The sequence below is a fragment of the Crassostrea angulata genome, chromosome 5, assembly GCF_025612915.1.
Source record: "Crassostrea angulata isolate pt1a10 chromosome 5, ASM2561291v2, whole genome shotgun sequence".
In the NCBI taxonomy this organism is placed as follows: domain Eukaryota; kingdom Metazoa; phylum Mollusca; class Bivalvia; order Ostreida; family Ostreidae; genus Magallana; species Magallana angulata.
Window position 1 is genome coordinate 1,440,463 of NC_069115.1, and position 21,302 is coordinate 1,461,764.

Here is a 21,302-nt window from a genome sequence, read left to right on the forward strand (position 1 = left end):
ATGATCTTAGATATTACAAAGTAATTTATTTTTGTTTACTGTAAAATGCTGATTTTTTGTACTTGATTATGATGTAGAGTAATGTGCATATACATGCAACTGAATGAGTGGGTGTATGAATGATGTTATTTGTAAAAACACCCCGTTTCAAAATTTTTTTCAGTATATATAATGTTAACTTATAGACTCCAAGGCTCCCCAACCTCGGCTATAAGAATACTTCTACATGTTCTGGGGTAATAAAAACAGTTATAAAAAAAAAAAAAAAAAAGAAAAACTCTCATATACCCCCTCGAAAAAAGTTAAAGATTAAGCAAATACCGATAAAATTTGTGTGTTCTGATACCGTAAAAGAAGCTTTGCGTGAATTTAAGACAAAGCGAATTATTCGGGGGAAAACAAACTGAAATTTTCCTAACACTAAAATTGATACAATTCATGACAAACTTTGCAATGTAATAATTACTGAAATGGAAAAAGTTATACCTTTTTTTCATGAAGCCAAAAATACTCAAAAACTTATTGAATACACAAAACCCTACTGAAATCAAGAACTCTCAGACCTATGGAAGAAGTTGTACAAAACCGAAAAAAAAAACATTTCTGTAAAGTTTAATGCAGAACTGGTAAACAAGAAGCATGAATACAATTTCTAGCTACACAGAGACATTTTGATAAATGGTTTTTATGAGAGGAAATACAGACACAATTTAGCCTTAAACATTGCAACATTGAACACAGAGAATCCAAGCACATATCTTGATGTAATTTTCCACGAGCAGATGGACTTCAATACAGCGGTAGAGGTTTTAAATCTGTAGGGCAAGCATTCTGAGCGATGATTTTTTAAATTCATAACTCTAAAGATGTTGGAATAAATGCCTTTTAAAAAAAAAAATAAACTATTATATTCTTGTGTAGTACCTATTTTTAGATTATTTGTTTCGGGGTTTTGGATGAAAAACATATAAGTCCATAGAAATTGTTCAAAACCGAGCTATCCGACATAACTTACGTTTACACAGATACGCGCCGGCAATTACATCAAATAGTGATGTAGGATGGTTAGCACCAACACAGAGGCGCTGGATATGTATGTTGAAGAAATGGAACAAATTTCGTCTTACTTGGGACTGTCATTCCTGTGTTAGTTATCGTAACAACAGCACATGGTGGTCACAAGTGTAAGAAATTTAGATATTTAAATTAGATATGTGTTCCTATTTTGATTTTATCCGTATTTGTGACATAAACGAAGTGAAATTTAATTTATTTAAATAATATGAAGATGAATTTAAATTTAAAACAAGGTCTCTTCCTAAACATAGGACAATAATTAGTGACGTTTATACAAAATGTTCAATTCGAACCCTTCGTAACGATGAACATAACTAATCAGAAACGTCTTTGATGGCACAATTCAGATGTGGATTCTTTCCTCTCAGAGTCGAAACTTCTCAGAGTTGTTGCCAATATATACAACTGACAAAATTCAAATATGGGTCACATTGCTTGTAAATGTTTTAATGAAAAAAAATACAAGTACATGTATAGTAACAAAATGTATCAATATACACTACTGCAAGATATATGCACAGAATTTTCTAAATGCAATTGTTGTATTAAATTAATTGACTATATATATGACATTCTGATCTTTCCACATTTGATTACTTGTATATTAATTTCACTATAATCTTTTTAGTGTTTTTTAAATATTGTGTTTGGTGTCAAATAAGCTTTAAAGGGGCATGGTCACGATTTTGGTCAAATTTTATTTTTATGTTTTTATTATTTACAATGCTTTAGAAATGTATTTCGAATGATCAAAAAAAGTTTGGGAGTCATTCGTTGAGTTTTAAGCAATATACAGGGCTCACAATTCTTTGTCATGTAAACAAGGCTCGTGCCCTGGTTTTGTTGACATAGGTTCAATAAACCAGTAAAAAACCTTTTCCAGCTTATTTGTCTATCGGTTTCTAACGTTTAACACGTTCGTTTTGGCTTAAAACTGAAATTTTTACTTCAACGTTAAAAATCTAAACAAACGCTTTGTTCACATAGCGAATAATTTCAAGCTCTGTAACTCGCTTATTACTCAACGAATGACACTCAAAATCTCGATTGCCTATTAAAAATGCCTCTCTTAAGCGTTGTAGATATTAAAAACGGAAAAATAATTTTTGACCGAAATCGTGACCATGCCCCATTAAATGTAGCAATAAAAGTCTTTGTAGTGTGCACTATGAATTTCTTATAGATAAGTCAACTGACCAAGAAGACACATTCTGTGTATATCTAATTATTATCCTATTGTCCTAAAGCATCTACTGATTTACAACGAAATATCAACAGGTGTCAGTCTGTGTATATTATTAAGTACTCTGTTGTTCTTCAAAGAATTAAGATTTACACGTGCAAGACACCTGTGAGCAGATACCAGATTAAACAGAAACACGTGACACAGGTGAACTCGCTTGGGACTAAAACGGGATGAAGAAAATAATTTAAAATATACATGTATTTACTGCTTTTGATAGCAAAGTTATTTATCTCCGCGTGCTTTCATTACACTTCCATTTTTTGTAAACGGTGCTTTCAGATACTAAAATCAGGCTATCAAGTTGCATGATAAAATGGAGGTGTGGGACATAATAAAATAATAGTAAATCTTTGCTAGATTTATCATGCGTCGTTTTATTCATTTTTTAGGTTCTGCTTTCTTTTTATTATCATTTTTTTCAAATTCTATTTGAGTTCTGAATTGAGAAAGTTTTCACCGAACACTTATCAGGTCTTCCGTCTCCACAAAATCAAACAAATGTTTAATGACGTGAATGTGTATATTATTATCTCATGTTGTAAACTTAAATGGTTATTAGCAATATTAATGAATTATTTGATGAATTAATCTAATATCTTATGGCAGAGGATATGTACGTAAATCAATGCGATATTTAGTCATTTTAAGTAAATGACAGTTTTTTTGCCAGCAAAACATCCATGTCCCTGCATGGTTTAACGAATCTCGTTACAATGCCATCCCAGAACGAATTAAAATTATTATTCACATCTTGGCGGTCAATACAAGTGTACGTAAGTTTTAAAACATTGTTATTATCGGGCTTCTTGTCATGTATTAAACGGGATGGCACAAAATTTAGTAGATCATGAAATTAAATTATTTTGTGTAAATTCAAGTTAAATGCATCAAATGCATGACTTTAAGAATCATTTTCAAGATATAAACAAGTGCTTAGGCTATAGTTTTTTTTTCATTTGTTTCTAATTAGAATAAAAAAGCGATCATAAACTTCAAAGTTATGCTGAGCTGAGTATCAAAAAGTAAATCGAAACAAGCACTGACAAATCGCGTCTCCTTGGCATACTTTTAATTACACACAAGAGATTGTATGGAGTTAATTAAAAATGAACAGACAATGATCAATAGGTTTACATATTAACCTTATCTTCATGCACCCATAAATGCTCGGATCTAGAGAGATGGCGATAAGGGTCATGACAATAACACAACCCCCAACCCCCCACCCTTGAAAATCCAAATTTCTTTAATTTACATGAATAATTAGCAAAAAATATGGCTCGGACTTCCTGGCAACCTCAAATTCTTCCGAATCCTCCTCCCCAAGGGAAAAAAAACTTGATCCGTGCATTCCAAGCCCATAGTTCCAGTGACACAAATACGGTATATATTTTAGTATATATGTTTCTGGTAGCACTTTTACATCAAAAAGTAATTATTCCATTTTATTATTTTTATTGTTTTAAAGTACCATAACAAGGGAGGTATACTCTATATATTTCATAATAACTTGTTTCGAAGAAAAAAAAATTAGCAACACTTTTATTGAGTTTCAGTTAATTTCCAGCATAAATGAAATAGCGTTTCCTTACATTAAATAATAAAACCACTTTCGAGCGAAAGCGGGAGTGGCGCAGTGGATACGCCTACGGCTCCAAGTAGCCCTATTGTTCTAGCGTGGGATCGATTCATGCTCGCAGTGTCGATTATCCTCCTTAATAATTAAACAAATAAAATTTGAACGAAATTGCTCCCAACCTAGAGACGACTGTTATGTGATAGAAATCTAAAATCTGGTATAATAGACATATTTCATTAATTTATGACCTAATTCATTAATTTATGTGCTGTTTACAACAATGACAATGTCTTGATATGTACATACAAAAACACATGTATACAAAATATAAACTGATATACAAAGAAGATAAATACATGTAGGAAATGAGTGTACAAATATTCATGTGTATTTACTAATTAAGCAATGCGGCGTAATTGACGATGTGGTTCTTTTTTATGCACTTGACTTTATGTAATACAATTATATATTATATTTTCCTTATTATATGAGTGTTTTGTCCTATGTGGGAGAGTTTAAAATACCCATCCTTTACCAATGGTGGGATTTTTTTTCTCCCACATGGGACAATTTATCCTACAGTACTTTTTCTCCAATGGGATTTTGATGGGATTTTGGATGGGATGGAAATCCCACCATTCTCACATTGGGTTTTAGAAAATTGAGGGACAATTATAGGAAAACTTTAGCAATGAGAACATAGAGGCTGACATGAGCGGTTCTACGTTAAATATCCCACCAAAATAAATAAGCAAAAGCAAGTTATATCTAGCCGCAAGGGTAGCTGAGAGTCCGGACTGTGTCGTGCCCGGACTTAAATGCAGCAGTGGCAAATGACCTTGAACACATTCTATGAGTACTACGATTTGATTATTTTTGGTTGGGGTGTCATCAATTTAAATAAAGTCCATAAGGCATTTTAATAGATTTGATAACGCCCCGACCGAAATTATCAGCTCATAATATTCAAAGAATAATTACTTATTACTTATATTCATAAAATTTTCAGCAATTTTACGATGAAATATCTAAAAATAAATAAGCAAACTCCCGCTTGCACTCCAATTATACGCCATTTGAATTTATTGGATGTATAGTACAAAATGGATACGTAGTATTATATGCATATATATATATATATATATATATATATATATATATATATATATATATATATATATATATATATATATATATATATATATATATATATATATATATATAGGTACTTGACATGGTTTGCGGGTCATGATCCATAAACATGGGTTGTGGGACCCTGCATTTGTGGTAGGCTTATTACAAAAGGAAACACATTTTTTGGAATAGTTTTTGATGAAGAAGCCAAATATAAGATGAATATAAAGATTACTCATATTTGGTTTCAAAGTTATAGATAACGTTGTGGGTCACCACATTGTGGGTATACATACCCACAGTGATATATAGTAGATAATATATATAACATACTTGTGGGTAGGAACCCACAAACCATGTCATGGCAATATATATATAGATTCTTTATGGGATATATCCCACAAACCATGTATGGGTGCTAAAACAATGATATATAGCATACAGCTGAATATGATTTGTATAAGAGCACAAAATACAAAATATCATTTTATCAGACTTATATATATATAGGCTTTTTTAAGGGAATTTGTTTTATAAAAGTAACCGAATTACTAACGACTTGTCTCCTAATGGCAACAGTGCATAGTATGGGGCATTCCTGAAAAGGTGGCAGATTTTTTTACTACATGTAATGCATTGAACAGAGCAACCAGTGATGCACTGAAGAAATTTACTTTGTAAACCCCTTGAAATAAAAAGATTTAGATACTGTGCTTATGAATCACAGACTTATGTAATTTAACCATTTCTGTGCCACAGGGCCTATTTGGGCCTATTTGAATATCTACGTTAAGTGCCATAGGGCCTATTTGGGCCTATTTGAATATCTACGTTAAGTGCCATAGGGCCTATTTGGGCCTATGGCAATTTGAAAAAAAATATACATTAAAATTTAAAAAATATATCAAATATATTCAGGTTCTGTTTTTCATTATTGATTTTTTAAATTTGTATCAATATACATCGTATGATCTATGTGTTTAGTAAAATACTGCTGATAACGTCACAACGTAAAAAATGACATCATAATAATAACATCACTACGTCAAACAGCACCAACACGTTGTCTGCGTTTAACCATAGCTGGCGTATGGATTTTGTGAATAGATCCCCAGGACTTTTCCGTCAGAACCGGAAAATAATATCTGTCCTAATGCACAACCTTGACCAAAGGAAATGCCCCCTCCCCCACAAGAGCAAGACCAATCTTACTTTTTCCTACTCTGCCATATAAACATGGGGCTCGATTAACATATTAACTGACTTTTGACCAAAATCTATCTTAAGACTAAAATTTTTTTGTAAGATCTCATCATAGCTCATAAAATTGTCATGTCTTAGGATAATCTTGAAAACTGTCAAAATACAGGTCTTAAGTCCAACTTTAACATGGCGAAAGCTAATACTTTAGTCCACCACCGAAGGACAAGTATAATTTGAGTGTGCGCGACTTTTTTATTTTCATGCTGCAGTTAGTGCTGATTAATAAAATCAAATAAAACACATCGGTTATAACCATACGGTTTTTTAAATTTAAAACATAAATCGGATAAAAAGCTACTACATACAGCATCGATCTCTGGTATTGTATATTTATGCAAGAAATCGAGAGAATATATTTTTTACTTAGAGTTGGAATATTGACAGAGCACCAAAGGAAGCATGTACTTTATATATTATTTTTTCATTCAGAGTTAATTAATGAACGGCAATATAAACTGCGATATGCCAAATAAGGAGGAATGGGGCACTGAAAAAATTACTTTGATATGTTCCTAGAACAAAATTTTAGCCAGATGATCAACATTAAAAAAATCCATCTGGTGACATTTTACTGTAGTTTTCATGCATGTGAAAGAACAAAACTGAATCTTTGGACAGAAAAACAAGAAATACATGTAATAACTTAATAATAGGAGATAATGGTGATGCTTCTTCGACCGTGTTCGAGATCAAGACTTCAGTGCACACCCCCACGCGCTTCAAGTCCTATTGATACCTTTTTCGTCTCTTCTGTCTCTTTCTTCAGAGCATTTCAAACAGAGATATTCTTTCTTGAAACTAAATTTCAACCGTGTCTCTAAAATTGGACATCGCACATCATAGACATTTAATTTTCACATGGATGGTTCTGGCTGCAAGGACTTTTAAGTCGGTCACAAAGAGCATCTACTTTGTGTACAGGCGCAAATATAGTGGTAAACGAGGAGTGTAATATACTTTATGAAAATACTTTTTATTCTTTCAGTTTATGCATAATTTTAGTATATAAAATATATCAATGTTTTATTAACAACATTTTATCATTATTATATTTTAGACAACTCAGTTGGTCAAGCAAATTTAATCAATAAAACAAACTGTAGGGCAACAAGTTTGTAAAAAAAAAAAAACATCCTTAGCTCGAATCGAGATACAGTATCGTAAATGTTTTGCATTTCATAACTGTTATATTTCATCGTATGATGATGAACTATGTGTAATCGTTAACTTTCTTAGGTCTATATTGTTTTTTAATTCTTTGAATATTAGAACTATAATATAAATCACAATCGTAGTTGTATCGATAAATAAGAAAAGATATTAGAGAACATTAAGAACAAAATTGTACATCTTTTTCCGAGAGGTCAAACGTTTAAAAATGACGATCGTTATATCAATTTTAAAATATTACATGTATGATGTGGTAAAAGTTTTTACTTTGTATGGAATAAAATGTAAAAATTAAGATAGTGTTCACCTGTCCGAGAAAAGGCATACAAATAATTTAAAGCTATATAGTCCGATTTTTTTTTTTGCCTATGAGAGTATCAAATATTTTCCATACAGACCAAATCTGTTAGAAATATGCCTATTTACACAAGCAAAATCCGTCTCCTTTCAAAGTTTGAATTATTAGAAGTACATAAAAAAATTTCTGTATGAGAACACAAAAAACAAAAAAAAAAACAAACCAACTCCATCTTGGGAATATTTGGAAACGGAAACCGTTTGGTTTCGCTCCCGAATGATTGGTTTATTCAACCCGCATGTGATGTATCGATTGTACATGTATACAAAACACTTCTCCAAATATTAGTGAATAAAATGTACCGACGGTTATTTTTGATTTGAATTTTTTCAAAGTCGTAATACAACCATACCCGCCTTGACCTCATCAGCGAATTTTATCATGAGACGAAAGAAATCAGTACAATTTTTGCCGTTTATTTTTGTAAATAAATTAATGGACCTGGAAAACTACTGCAATGTCTATTAAGATACACATACATAGCATAGCCATCGTATAAAAGCGAACACAAAATTTTAAATGAAATCGGGCATAGCAGCTTTAAAAAATTCACGATAAGCCTATATATTATTCTATTTACGAAATCATTAATACAGTTATTTGGGGTATTTTGAATAACACTTTTTGTTCAACTTGATTGTTAAATATGTGTAAAAACGTTCGTTGTTTTGGTCCAACAGAAAGATCATACTCGTTTATGTGCGGACCTAGAAGGGGGTGCATAGACTATTCCTTCCACCTCTTGGAAAGTTCAAATTAATAAGATTACATAGCAAAATTCCCGAAATAGGCTTAAAACCCCCTATCCAACATTGGAAAACAAAATTATCCCTCGGACACCCCCTGGAAATGTTTTCTGGATCCGCGCATGTGGTAACAAACATACACTGTATCAATTTTCTCGCTTACTAAAGCAATAACATACAATGTAATGAGAAATGAATATTGAACCGCGTTTTCATCACACAAATTCCCTTTACTGAGGTTAGCGAGAAGATTTTAATCACAAAATAATTTATTAATGTATGTCATTTGTTCTTTAAACTCTCTATATATAAATCACTGGGGTCGGAAGCAAATTGAAAGTGGGGGGGGGGGGGGGGGGGGGGGGCTAGACTAATTCTCAGAAATATTGACAAGCAAAATAAAAATAAAAATATTATTTCCCAAAATCATGAAAATCCTAATCCATTGGGGGGGGGGGGGGGGGGGGGGGATCGTATACTTCCAACAAAAAAAGAATTAATTCTAATTTTTTTTGGATCATGATATTCCTTATTCGGGGGGGGGGGGGGGGGGGGGGGTAGTAGTATACCTATACTTCCCAAATATTCTTACCTACCAAATAGACTAGTATGCCTATGACTCCAATTTCTCAATGTTTTAATCATTTTAAGGTAAATTTAAGAACAATTATGTTTCCTGCGAGAAAAAGTGTGTGTGTGTGGGGGGGGGGGGGGGGGGGGGCTGAACCCTCTATGATGCTATGTGCCTAATGGTTTGGTCTAACTTTGCAAAAAAAGTGGGGTGGGAGCTAAGCCCCCCTTACCCCCCCCCCCCCCCCCCCCCCCCGATTCCGACGCCTATGTAAATAACATTGCAGGTGGTGACTATTGGAGAGTTTCATTTGTTCATGTTTTGTACATTGTTTTGTACATTGCAGAGCGATACATCAAACTTTCTACAACACGGAACGCGGGGTGATTCGAATTACCCCAAATGACTGTACGAGCATAAACTTGGATATGCGTTTATTGTAATTGCGCGATTTCATAGAAATGATTATTAAAACGAACAAGGAATTACTTACCAATCTAGCACAGTCATTCTTTGTCTGTCTGTCAGTCTGTCTGCGTATCTAACACACATTAAAAAATAATTCCTTTTTGCGAATTTCTTAAACTGCATCATGATAAACCTTTACAGCTGCAGCCAGCAATACCCGCCTCTTGACCACTAACATATTTGCGTTATACTAATTAATTAGTTTTTGAAAATTATCCGCTATTAATGATAATGATTGTAACAAAAATATGGTATTATAATAATGCATACAGGCTCTAAAACAATGTAAGTTGGTTATATAAAATTGGTGTTTTGCTTTATTACACATATAGTTTACTGTTGATCTAATATGGTTTGTACATGGTCAGTAAATCCCATACGGTGCGAGACCGAATGAAGATGTTTTAAAAATAAATGTCCACATTATTCGGGGGAAAAACTTAGTTAAAGCTATTTAGACCATATACTTTCGTGATAACTATTTGATAATCCCGCCCCATCAACTGAAGGTTTTTAGTTCCATTTTTCACAATTTGAGGGAAACTCTGGTGTGAAAAAGTTTGCATTGCATGTCATAAGGTTAGCAAAATAGAAATCCGATAATTTATATGTTTTTTTTTTATGTAAACCTACTTAAACTCTCTCTCTCTCTCTCTCTCTCTCTCTCTCTCTCTCAGGAATAAGATAAAAAAATTTATCGTGAAATTTTTGTCTCATATATATGCAAACAAAGAAATAAGAGATATATGCGTTAGATCTTATAGAATTAATTACAATTTCAATGATAAAAAATTCAGATGTATGCGTGGATTATAATAAAGGATTGACAGGATAAGAGAGTGATTATTTTAAAAACTACACGTATTTGTTAAAGCTTGGGAACATGTATCATTAATGAAGTTCTTCATATTTTTTGAAAGACGTGGTTTTCTTTACATTTCTTTTTCATTTGGCGACGCTAAAAAAAGAAAGAAAAAAAAGAATGGCGTAACGTCTTATTTGAAATGACAGATTAAAAGATAAAAAGCCATTGTTTTCGATAACATTAGAAATTATCAATTAAAAACACAAAACTGCATCCCGCAACGCTAAAAAAATGGTACGGCGCGTTGTGTCAGATTGTTACGTCAAAACATGAATTTGATAACGTCATGCTTGGCACTGAAGCGTAGTAACGTCTTTTTTGACGTGGCAGCGAAAGGGTTAAGTCAGAAGCATGCAGCATGCAAAGCATGCTTTGAAATGATCATATACTAGTACCGGTATATGTTTATGCATCTCAGGAAGAAGTTTGGTCTGTGTACCCCTTTTGATAAGATGAACATAGATCAAAACATTGTCTTTGACCGGTGTCAAAGATAAAAAAAAAATGTCTTCAAATACATTGTTTTTCTAAGTTTGGTTTCTATAATTATCTTCAAAGAGAATATGGTAACAGACCAGAAAACCTCTTCACTAAAATCATTGACACCTAAAGTGTCAAATGCCATTGGTTTGAAACTACTTGTAAAAATTAAGGTGTGAACAACTTATCTCGGTTATAGCTTAGGCCACATCAAAATGTCCTATACGCTTTTCCTTGTGACTTTGTATTAGGGTAATACCCCAAATCATTATTTTCCTTATCACCTTGTCCATGTACTACCACGTCTAGGTCATGACGAATCCCTACATGACCATGACCATCTCTGTGTCAAATAAAGGCAGCAGCAAATGCATAACCCCCACCAAAAATATTGCTATGGCATAGCAATCCATCCTCAACACTTGTAATGTAGACACAGATTAACAGACAGACAAGGTAAATCCTTTATACCATGATACCTTTATTTGCAGAGGTAAAACAACATTAATAAGGGAACACTTTTGTCAGTTAAAGATTATATATTTTATTTCTCAAAGTTAGAAAAATGTGTCATGCATGATTTCAAACACAAGACATGTATATATATGTGAACATTCTTGATAGCTGTAATAGTAGTAGCATTTGAAAATTGTTCACAGAGAGACAAACAGAAAGCTACACAAACAGATCATCGCATACACTCTTCTGGTCAATGGCCAGCAGAGCTAAAACCCACAGGTGTCATGAGAAATTGAACGTCACAGATGTCCTCTGCAAACATAAGGGGAAATATACACTACATGTAAATATTAGATATTTTAATATGATTGTCCTTTTTTAAAAACGTTAAGTATTCTAAATTACATTGTAATATACTTTTAAAATATATGCAATACATATTTCAATCATGTTCACTTGACCTTAAACATAAAAGTAACACATAAGAAATTACAACATCTTATTGCTGATATTAAGATTTTAAAACGAATAAAAACTAAACCATGAGGTTACACCACAGGTACACATGTTGCAGATGGGAAGCAGAGAGAGTAATACAGATATAACACATACACGTTCAATCTTCAATCTAAAACATGAAGCATACAGACGACTCTTGTTTATAAATAAGTCCAGGGTATTTCATGAGGAGATAATCTTCCAATTACTGTTTAAATTTAAAGGGTTTATTACAGAATCATTTGTTACTGCAAGACCAAACGTCCTAAATTTGCATCCTCATCTTCCGCCATTACGTTTAACGGGGGCTCATTGGAATCAGCGTTCGTATCTGCTGATTAAGTCTCAGCATATGTTGCATTTTACTCTTTTTCTGAAGAATACTTCTATCAGCAAGAAATTTGCATTTGTTTTTTAAGTTCAGTGCTTCTGCCTCTCTTGGTACACTTTAATCTTTAAAGTCCATATAAAATTCAAATGTCCTATTCCATTGTCCATTTTTTCATTGATGGTAATGTGGTGCATGATGGTTTATCCACTGATTCTATACCACTTGGGACATAATCCTTGTGTTCTTCAATAGAATCTGTGAATCAAATATAAGAAAGGTTCAGTGAATTAAATTCTACAATTGTACATGTAAGTTAAAATAATAGTGTACGCAACACATTTTCATAACATGCTAGTGCTTGGTATTCAATTTGTATACACACTATGCTGCAGTAAATTGTGACCACATCTTTCAGGTAATAATGCTTTAATGTTTAAAAACTAAACAATTATCTGCGATCACATATCAATGTATATATTTGCATATAAACATATGTCTAAACTTGCTATATATATATGTACGCATATGAACAGTCAAATATCTGACCTCAAAGACACAAAAAACTCATAAACAACCCACCGCAAAAATATTTGAGCAAACAATCTATGACAGTGACCAACATCCCATGTACCTGGTAATTATGTTTGCAAATAAACAGATAACTAAACTCAAAGACACAGTAATAAACTATAGGAAAAATGTTAGAACAAATAATCTCTGACAGTGACCTACAATTCATGAATAGACACAAACATTTATACATGAAAGAGATTCAAAAACCACAAGCATTCCCATACATATCTTTCATTGTACATATGTACAAACTCAATATGTATGGACGCATATATCCAGTATACAAATGTCAATTAAGTAAACTCAAAGACACAAAAACTCATGAACAATCAACTGAAAAATGTTAGAATAAGAAATATATGATGATAACCCACAATCCATGAACAGACACAAACAGGTATACATATACATGACAATGTCCCACAATCCATAAACAGACCCAAACATGTATATACAAGACAATGACCCACAATCCATGAACAGACACCAACATTTTTTTTACAGTACAATAGTTCATCAAACAAATTAGGTAAAATTTTCTCCAGCATTCTATCATACTAATATCCAAACTCTTGTGACAAAAATCAAATTAGAAATTACATTTTAATCATATATGTAAGTAATGGAAATAAAAGATTAATGTGAACAATTGAAGATCTTTATAGGAACATGGTTACAGTAACATTTTTTTCTAGACTAAATGCTCATAGTATTACATTTAATCATATGTACTAGAGTTTATAACATTACAGGTAATTTGTATATAATTTGTTATTGTTTGGATTTTACATGTTTATTAAAAACGACAGTTGAATTTTTATTGAACCTGTTATTTTCCACAGGATTCGATGTTGAGATGACATGTTAGTAGTGATTGGCTGGGATGTTCGGTAATGAAAAAAATGTAGAATACAGATAATTTATTAATCATGTAAGCCAATAAGTCATTTTTGTATACCCTTTAGATGAAGCAGCTAGGATTAACAACTAGGCAATTGTTAATAAAAAGATTTCTGCGAGTATCTTTATTTGTACATTTTTTTTTATCAAACTCTGCCATTAATTTATCACATTAATTTTGAAGATCATTTAGAGCTAATATTATATGTTTATCATGAACATCATTTATCCTTTCCTCTGGTGTATCATTCCTATCGTATCTTGCATGTACACTTTACAATGTACATGTATAACATGCGTCAATCCTATCATATCGTGCGTGGTTTCTATCCTATCATTTTATTATCAAGTTAAATTCATTGCGGATACAGTATAACAGAGAACCAAAAATTAACATAAAGATCAAATATCTAACTCAAAGTCACAAAAAAGTCGTGAACAAACTACCTGGTAAACTAAAAGGGAAAATTTTGAGCATATACCAGTCATCTATGACGGTGACCCACAATCCATTAACACATATTAACATGTATTTATGACAGCGACCAAAAAACCAGGAGTATTCACATATATATGTACTCATAAACACAAATATCTAAACTCAAAGACACAAAAACCTAATGAACAATCTACAGGAAAAATGTTTGAGCAAACATTCTATGAGAGTGACCCACATCCCATGAACAGACAAAAACATTTATATATGACAGCACTCCAAAAGCAATGAGCATTCACATATATATCTTTGAATTTACAAATGTCTGAACCCAATATGTATTAATGCATATACACAATTGACTAAACTTGAAGACACAAAAAACCCATACACAAATAACATGAAAAATGTTTAAACAAACAATATATGATAGTGACCCACAATCTATGAACAGATACAAACATATATATACCGGTATATAGTACCCGCATCAATATTTTTTACAATCTTATACTATCATATCATATCATTTGTCAGACCTATCGATCAAGCATACAGATCTATCATCATGCACAAATCCAGTAGTACCGAGTGTTAATCCTAGAAAGTTTATCATTTAACTTCACGGTTTTTCTGTTTATCCTATTATGTTAATCATATCGTTCCTTTCCATAAGCAGGTCATTTTATCATGAACAGATCGACGCCAACATGTAACATATTTAAACAATAAAACGCTTTCTATAGTGATTCATTCGGGATATGAAGGTAGCGACATTGCAGGAAAAATACATAACCCGCGTTAGCTGATCAGTCCTGTCACTTTCAGTTGCTGTAGATTTCGACCAATAGATAAATGGGGCCTGTAGATTTCAGTCTGGCTGTTTCTATAGAGCTATGAATTAACTATAACCTACCGTAAGAAATTGAGGAAATTATACTTAAAGTTTGTAGATGTAAATATACGACAATGACCCACAATCCATGGACAGATACAAACATGAATATACATGACCCACAATCCATGAACAGACACAAACATGTATATACAGTTCAATAATTCATCAAACAAATTAGATACAATTTTCTCCAGCATTCTATCATACTATAATATCAAAATGCTTGAGACCAAAATTAAATAAGAAATTACTTTGCTATGTAAACAAATCTTTTGTTTAAATTTTGAATGTTGAAGCAAAACTTCCAGCTATAGACCTAAAATGAATGTGTTAAATGTTAGGAACTGTTTATTTATTTTTAAAATGAATAAAAAGATAGACAAATCAGCTTGAAAAAGACTTGTATATTGAACCCATGTAAATAAAAAATAGGGCATAAGCCTGGTTTACATGACAAAGAATTGTGAGCTCTGTATCTTGCTTGTAACTCAATGACTGACTCTCAAATTTCATTTGATCATTAGAAATATATCCTAAAGCATTGTAAATAATGAAAACAGAAAAACAAAATTTGACCAAATTCATGACAGTGCCCCTTTAAAATAGTTGCATATATAAAAATGTCTGAACTCATAGACACAAAAAAGTCATGAACAAACTACCTGGTACAGGATCGAGAAATAATACAACAATTAACCTACGATAGTGACCCACAATCCATGAACAGACACAAACATGTATATATGACAGTGAACCACAATCCATGAACAGACACAAACATGTATTACTATAGCAACCTTAGAACTATAAGCATTCACATATATATACATATACATGTAAACACAAATAAAACTCAAAGATATGGAACACCTCAACTGCCTGTAGATAATGCCCATAATATGCTGATAGTTCAACATTTCATGCTGATCATCGATCAACATTACATGCTGATCATCGATCAACATTACATGCTGATACATCAAGTGAACTTTATATGCTGATACTTCTTCATTATATGATAATTTATCAATTATCATTACATGCTGATAGTATAACATTACATGCTGATAATTTTTTATTATATGATGATACCTATTCACTATATGCTTTCACTAATACATGCTGATATTTCATAAAATGATGGTATTACAGTATGCGGTGATTCTAAATTCGCTTTAAGCAGCAGGATGGTGATTCGGTAAAAATAAAGGGATATTACTAAGGAGAGAATAGAATAAATTCAAGCTACATTGTACCCAACAATTTAAACAAGCTTCTTTTATGCTTATTTCCTTATATAAATATGGACACCCCATTGGTTATTATCAAAACTTATATTCCCAATACTAGGGCTTGTGCCATTCAGCTGAAACTGGATGCTGGAGGGAATGGGGGCACCATCACTTTCATTATATTTGTTGGAACTTGCGCCGAAATCTCTGTGTGTCAAACAACTCCATAGTCCCCTTATTGGAACTCATCTTTGTTTAGGCGCCTTCAAATTGGATGCCAATTTTATGAGTACGTTTTATGTTGTAGGTTGATTGTTTTAATTCTGCAGGCCTTCAAATTTATTTTTACCCCCTTTGGATTGGGCATTCTACGCCATTAAATAGCGATTTTACTTTCTTTCTTAAAGAAATCAGAGCATGAGCAATCATCCATTAGATCCCAGCGCTTTGCACAAACTATCTTTTATTTAAGGGGGGGGGGGGGTGGGGGGGGGGGTGGTGGTGGCAGACCTACCCCTCAATCACAACAAGTCAACAAGTAAATATAAAATAGGAAATTGGGGGGGGGGATCCCGTATTTTACAATATTTCATCTATTGATCTACATATGATCGAATTTCCATTTTCATAAAATTATTGTAAAACTACATGCAAAGGATAGAGCATTGCGTCCTCCAGATTGCAATATCTTACATGAAGTCAGATGCTAGGGACTACGTGCGCTGTTGAAACTGATTTTAGCAGTAACTGTACTGTTGAAAAAAATTAGTGCTTACATTGCCCACTCCTTTATGTGGATCTCCAGGGAAAGCCCACCCATAAATCTGATGTAACCTGAATGACAGAAGTCTTTGTTTAGGTGCTATGAATACTTTTAGCGGTCCACTTTGACCAAGCGCCATAAACTTGGGTTCACTTCAGAATGCACATTTTTGGACAAAAAATCCCCTGGGGTACCTCGAACCCCCTGATTTGTATGCACTGATGGGGAGCGCCAATGGTTTTCCCAAGCAGGCTTTCTTTAAATATAAAATGACTCTGTTAAAGGACAACACATAATCAAGTGGTATTATTTGTTGAGTATCTTGATCTAAACTAGTCTCAGTGGACCTTAGTAATATCTGATCAATCTCCGAAACAGAGAAAAAGCCCAGTGTTAAAAACTTGTCAGGCATCAATGAATTCTGAATTTTAGTGTATTTCAATCTCAAGATGACCCTTCCCTATTTTTAGAATCACCGCAGAGTGAAGTACCATCATATAATGAAGAAGTATCAGCATGTAACAAAGAACTATCATCATATAAAGACAAAGTATCAGCATGTAATGTTAAAGTTTCAGCATGTGATGTTGAAGTATCATCATGTAAATTAATGTTGAAGTATCATCATCATCCACATAAGGTAGTTGAGGCGTTATGTACAAGGACACTAAAACCTCATGAAAAAACAATCTGTTACAATGACCCACATCCCATGAACAGACAAAAGCATGTATATATGACAGCAACCCAAAAATCATTAGCATTCACATATATATTTGCACTTAAACAAATTTCTAAACTCAAAGACACAAAATAGGCGTGAACAAACTACAGGAAAAATGTTAGAACAACCAATCCATGATAGTGATCCACATCCTATGAACAGACACAAACATGTAGATATGAGAGCAACCCAAAAACCATGAGCATTCACATATATATATCTAAACTAAATATGTATGCATGCATATGCACAAATGTCTAAACTCAAAGACATAAAAACCCATGAGCAATCCACAGAAAAAATTGCAGAACAAAAACTCTATGAAAGTGAACCACAATCCATGAACAGACACAAACGTATATATATATACAAGGGTTGTCCAAAACGTTTGTGAACACATATAATTTTATTCAAAATAGAAGCGCCATTATCAGGAAAGTATTATAATATTGTAATAAAGAGCATAATAATGTATGTGTATAAAAATCAGAGCAATGTATATTTTTGTAATGGAGTTATGAACGATATACATTGCCTAGTATGACGTTAAATTATAATGACGTAGTCCTGGGTTTATTTGAGAGTAATATGCCGCATTCACCATTTGGTCAGAAGGTACAATCGCATATTCCATCAACATATCACTTGTGCCACTTGTTGATAAGTTTCCATAATCGTTTCATTCATTTCAGTTTTTTACTTCAGTTGACACAATTTTTTTATTGCCAGCGGTCAGATGAAGTTGCTTTTTCATGCGTTTTTAAAGACATATTCTTGCCGTAATATCTTTTAAAAGTCCTCTGCTGGTTTGAAAATATTTTTAAATGATGTATGAAAATAATGTACACAATACAGCTAGACTACATCACAATAGAAGATTATGAAAACAGTAAATATTCATATCTAAAAACTCAATTACAAAGTTTGGACAATTTTTGCGCTGGGACGTGCATACTTTCTGCGAGCCTTTGATCAATACATTAAATTTTACTTTATTTCTATAGAAAACAATAAAAACCACTTTGGTTTGATCTGAAATTTTATGACAAAGATTTAGATAAACAATATGAATAAATTAACCCATTTAAAATGACAAAAACGCGATTGTCCACAAACTTATTTGGACAACCCTGGTATGTATAGTACCGGTATATATATATGACAATGACCTACAATCCATGAACAGACACAAACATGTATGTGTGACAATGACCTGCATTTAATCCATGAACAGACACATATATGAAAATGACCCACAATCCATGAACAGACACAAACATGTATATATGACAATGACCCCCATTTAATCCATGAACAGACACAAACATATACCGGTATATATATATTTATATATACATGTATATGACAATGACCCACAATCCATGAACAGACACAAACATATATATATATATATGACAATGACCCACGTTTAATCTATGAACAGACACAAATACATATATCTGACAGTGACCCAAAAACCATGAGCAATCACACAGTTATAAGTTTGCATATACACAATGTCACAAAGACACAAAAAAAATCATGAACAATCTACAGGGAAAATGTCAGAACAAACAATTCCATTTCAGAGAAAAAGCTGTCATTGTCAAAGTTAAGGATAAAGGCTGATTAAAAAGTGGTGACAAAATATAACTAAAACAGTAACGAAATTAAGAATCCTCGACACCCTGTGACTTCTACTTTTAAGACAATACGTCACATCATGGCAATTTCATCGCGATGTGAAACAGTTTATATCACCAATAATTGGTGTTTTAAATATCTCTGTGCAGCTATGGGATTACCTTCAGTCTACCAACCCACCGGTTCTGAGTGTGAATACTGAAGGAGCATTTATTTTAATGAAGAGATATGAAATTTAAAGTCCCCCCTTAAAAAAACTGATTATAGGGGGGGGGGGGGTAATTTTTAAGTCAAAACACAAGCTAAAAATCAATATCTTTAATTAAGAGAATGGGCTTGTATGCAGAACTTTTAACAGGTGTTGAGGACCCTCAAATAATGTATCTGCATGTATTACCTTCACTGATAGTTCCTTCCAGACAATGCTGATGCTACTACCATTACAAGCTTCTATCTAATATTCTGAAAAGAAATAAAATGATTTGGTGATCAATTAATACTCAGATAGTATCCTTTAAGGAGGCTGGGTGGTTAATAAATTAACCATCAGATCTTCTTTAAATTTTTTGATATGATTTGTCTAGCTATAAACTATCATTTACAAAAGAAAAAAATCTAAATATTTTAGCTTTAAAATCTTATTACTTTTCTCTATCTTTATACATAGGTCTTCTTATTAAGGAGATAAAAATAATTCAAAAATTGTTGCGCCAATCGAGTGCTCTTAAAAAGATTCTAGCACTAAACTATGCGGTATATGCAAAACTGCCGCTTCCAAAATGCTCCCTAGAGTATACAAAGAACAGTGATATTCTAGTGAAGTCCTGCCTTGACAAAAATTCCTTATCATTCAGAATACATGTATTTGTGTAATAAAAATACCTATGCAAGGCTGTTGAACATATTCGGCAACATGGTCCTTTATGACCTGTTGAATCTGTAGAACAAGTATATACGGTAATTATGGCTTCACTGTTCTGCAGAATCTGTGGAACATTCCTCCCTAGAGTACAGGCAAAGAATAATTGTCAATGAAATTTTAGTTACATAGTTACTACAGGTCTACTGTAGTTACTGAAATGTTCCCCAATATTTCAGAAAGAGTAACTAAAGGTAATACCTGTAGTAAAATGCCTAAGCTGTTGAACATGTGAAGTTGCATGGTTCTGAGTAGACTGTAGTATCAGTTAAGAGCCCATCTTAACTAGTTAGTGGAACATCTACATGAGTTACCATTGTGTCCCTCTCTAGAATGCTCTCTGTTATAAATTTGAAAAAGATTTCATTGTAATTAGAGTTAAGCTTGTAAATCATGTGTTGAAAAAAGTAATGTAGTTAATGAAAAATACCTGTTCATGTCTGACATCTGCTGAATCAGTGCAGTGGTCAGAAGAATCTATGGAACGTGCATCACAGTGCTGCAACAGAGTCCAAAGTCATATCTAATCTCCTACTGTCTATCAATATCCCTCCTTGCAAAGAGTCAAAGCTTCCATGGGAAGTTGTTCATTCAACATTAATTTCATAACAGCATTATTTTTGGGCTTGTCTGAGGTTGCATCATTAATGTGCTTTTCAAGCTTTTGGAAGATTCATACTGATCAATGCTGTAAAATAATAATGAAAACTAGACACGATCTCGTTGCGAGCAACGAGGAGGTCTTCCGTCCGATTTTTAGAACTAGGTATGATCTTACTCTTGATCTTCGTCAACGAAACGTATCCGGAAAAGGGGGCAGAATCTATGAGTGTAATGGGTGAAAGACTATCTATCCCTTTGGTGTCCCTTATTTGAGGGATCAGCTCCTTTTCATTCACTTTAGTTAAAAGGTATTTTTGTGTACCGCTAATTAGTGTTTAGAAATTGGTTACCGTTTTTTGAGATAT

At 32.9% G+C, this 21,302-nt stretch overlaps 1 pseudogene; it reads right to left on the reverse strand.

The window, feature by feature from the left end:
• Window positions 1-11,092: 11,092 nt before the first annotated feature.
• LOC128186219 (uncharacterized) lies at window positions 11,093-20,614 on the reverse strand (annotated as a pseudogene).
• Window positions 20,615-21,302: the final 688 nt, after the last annotated feature.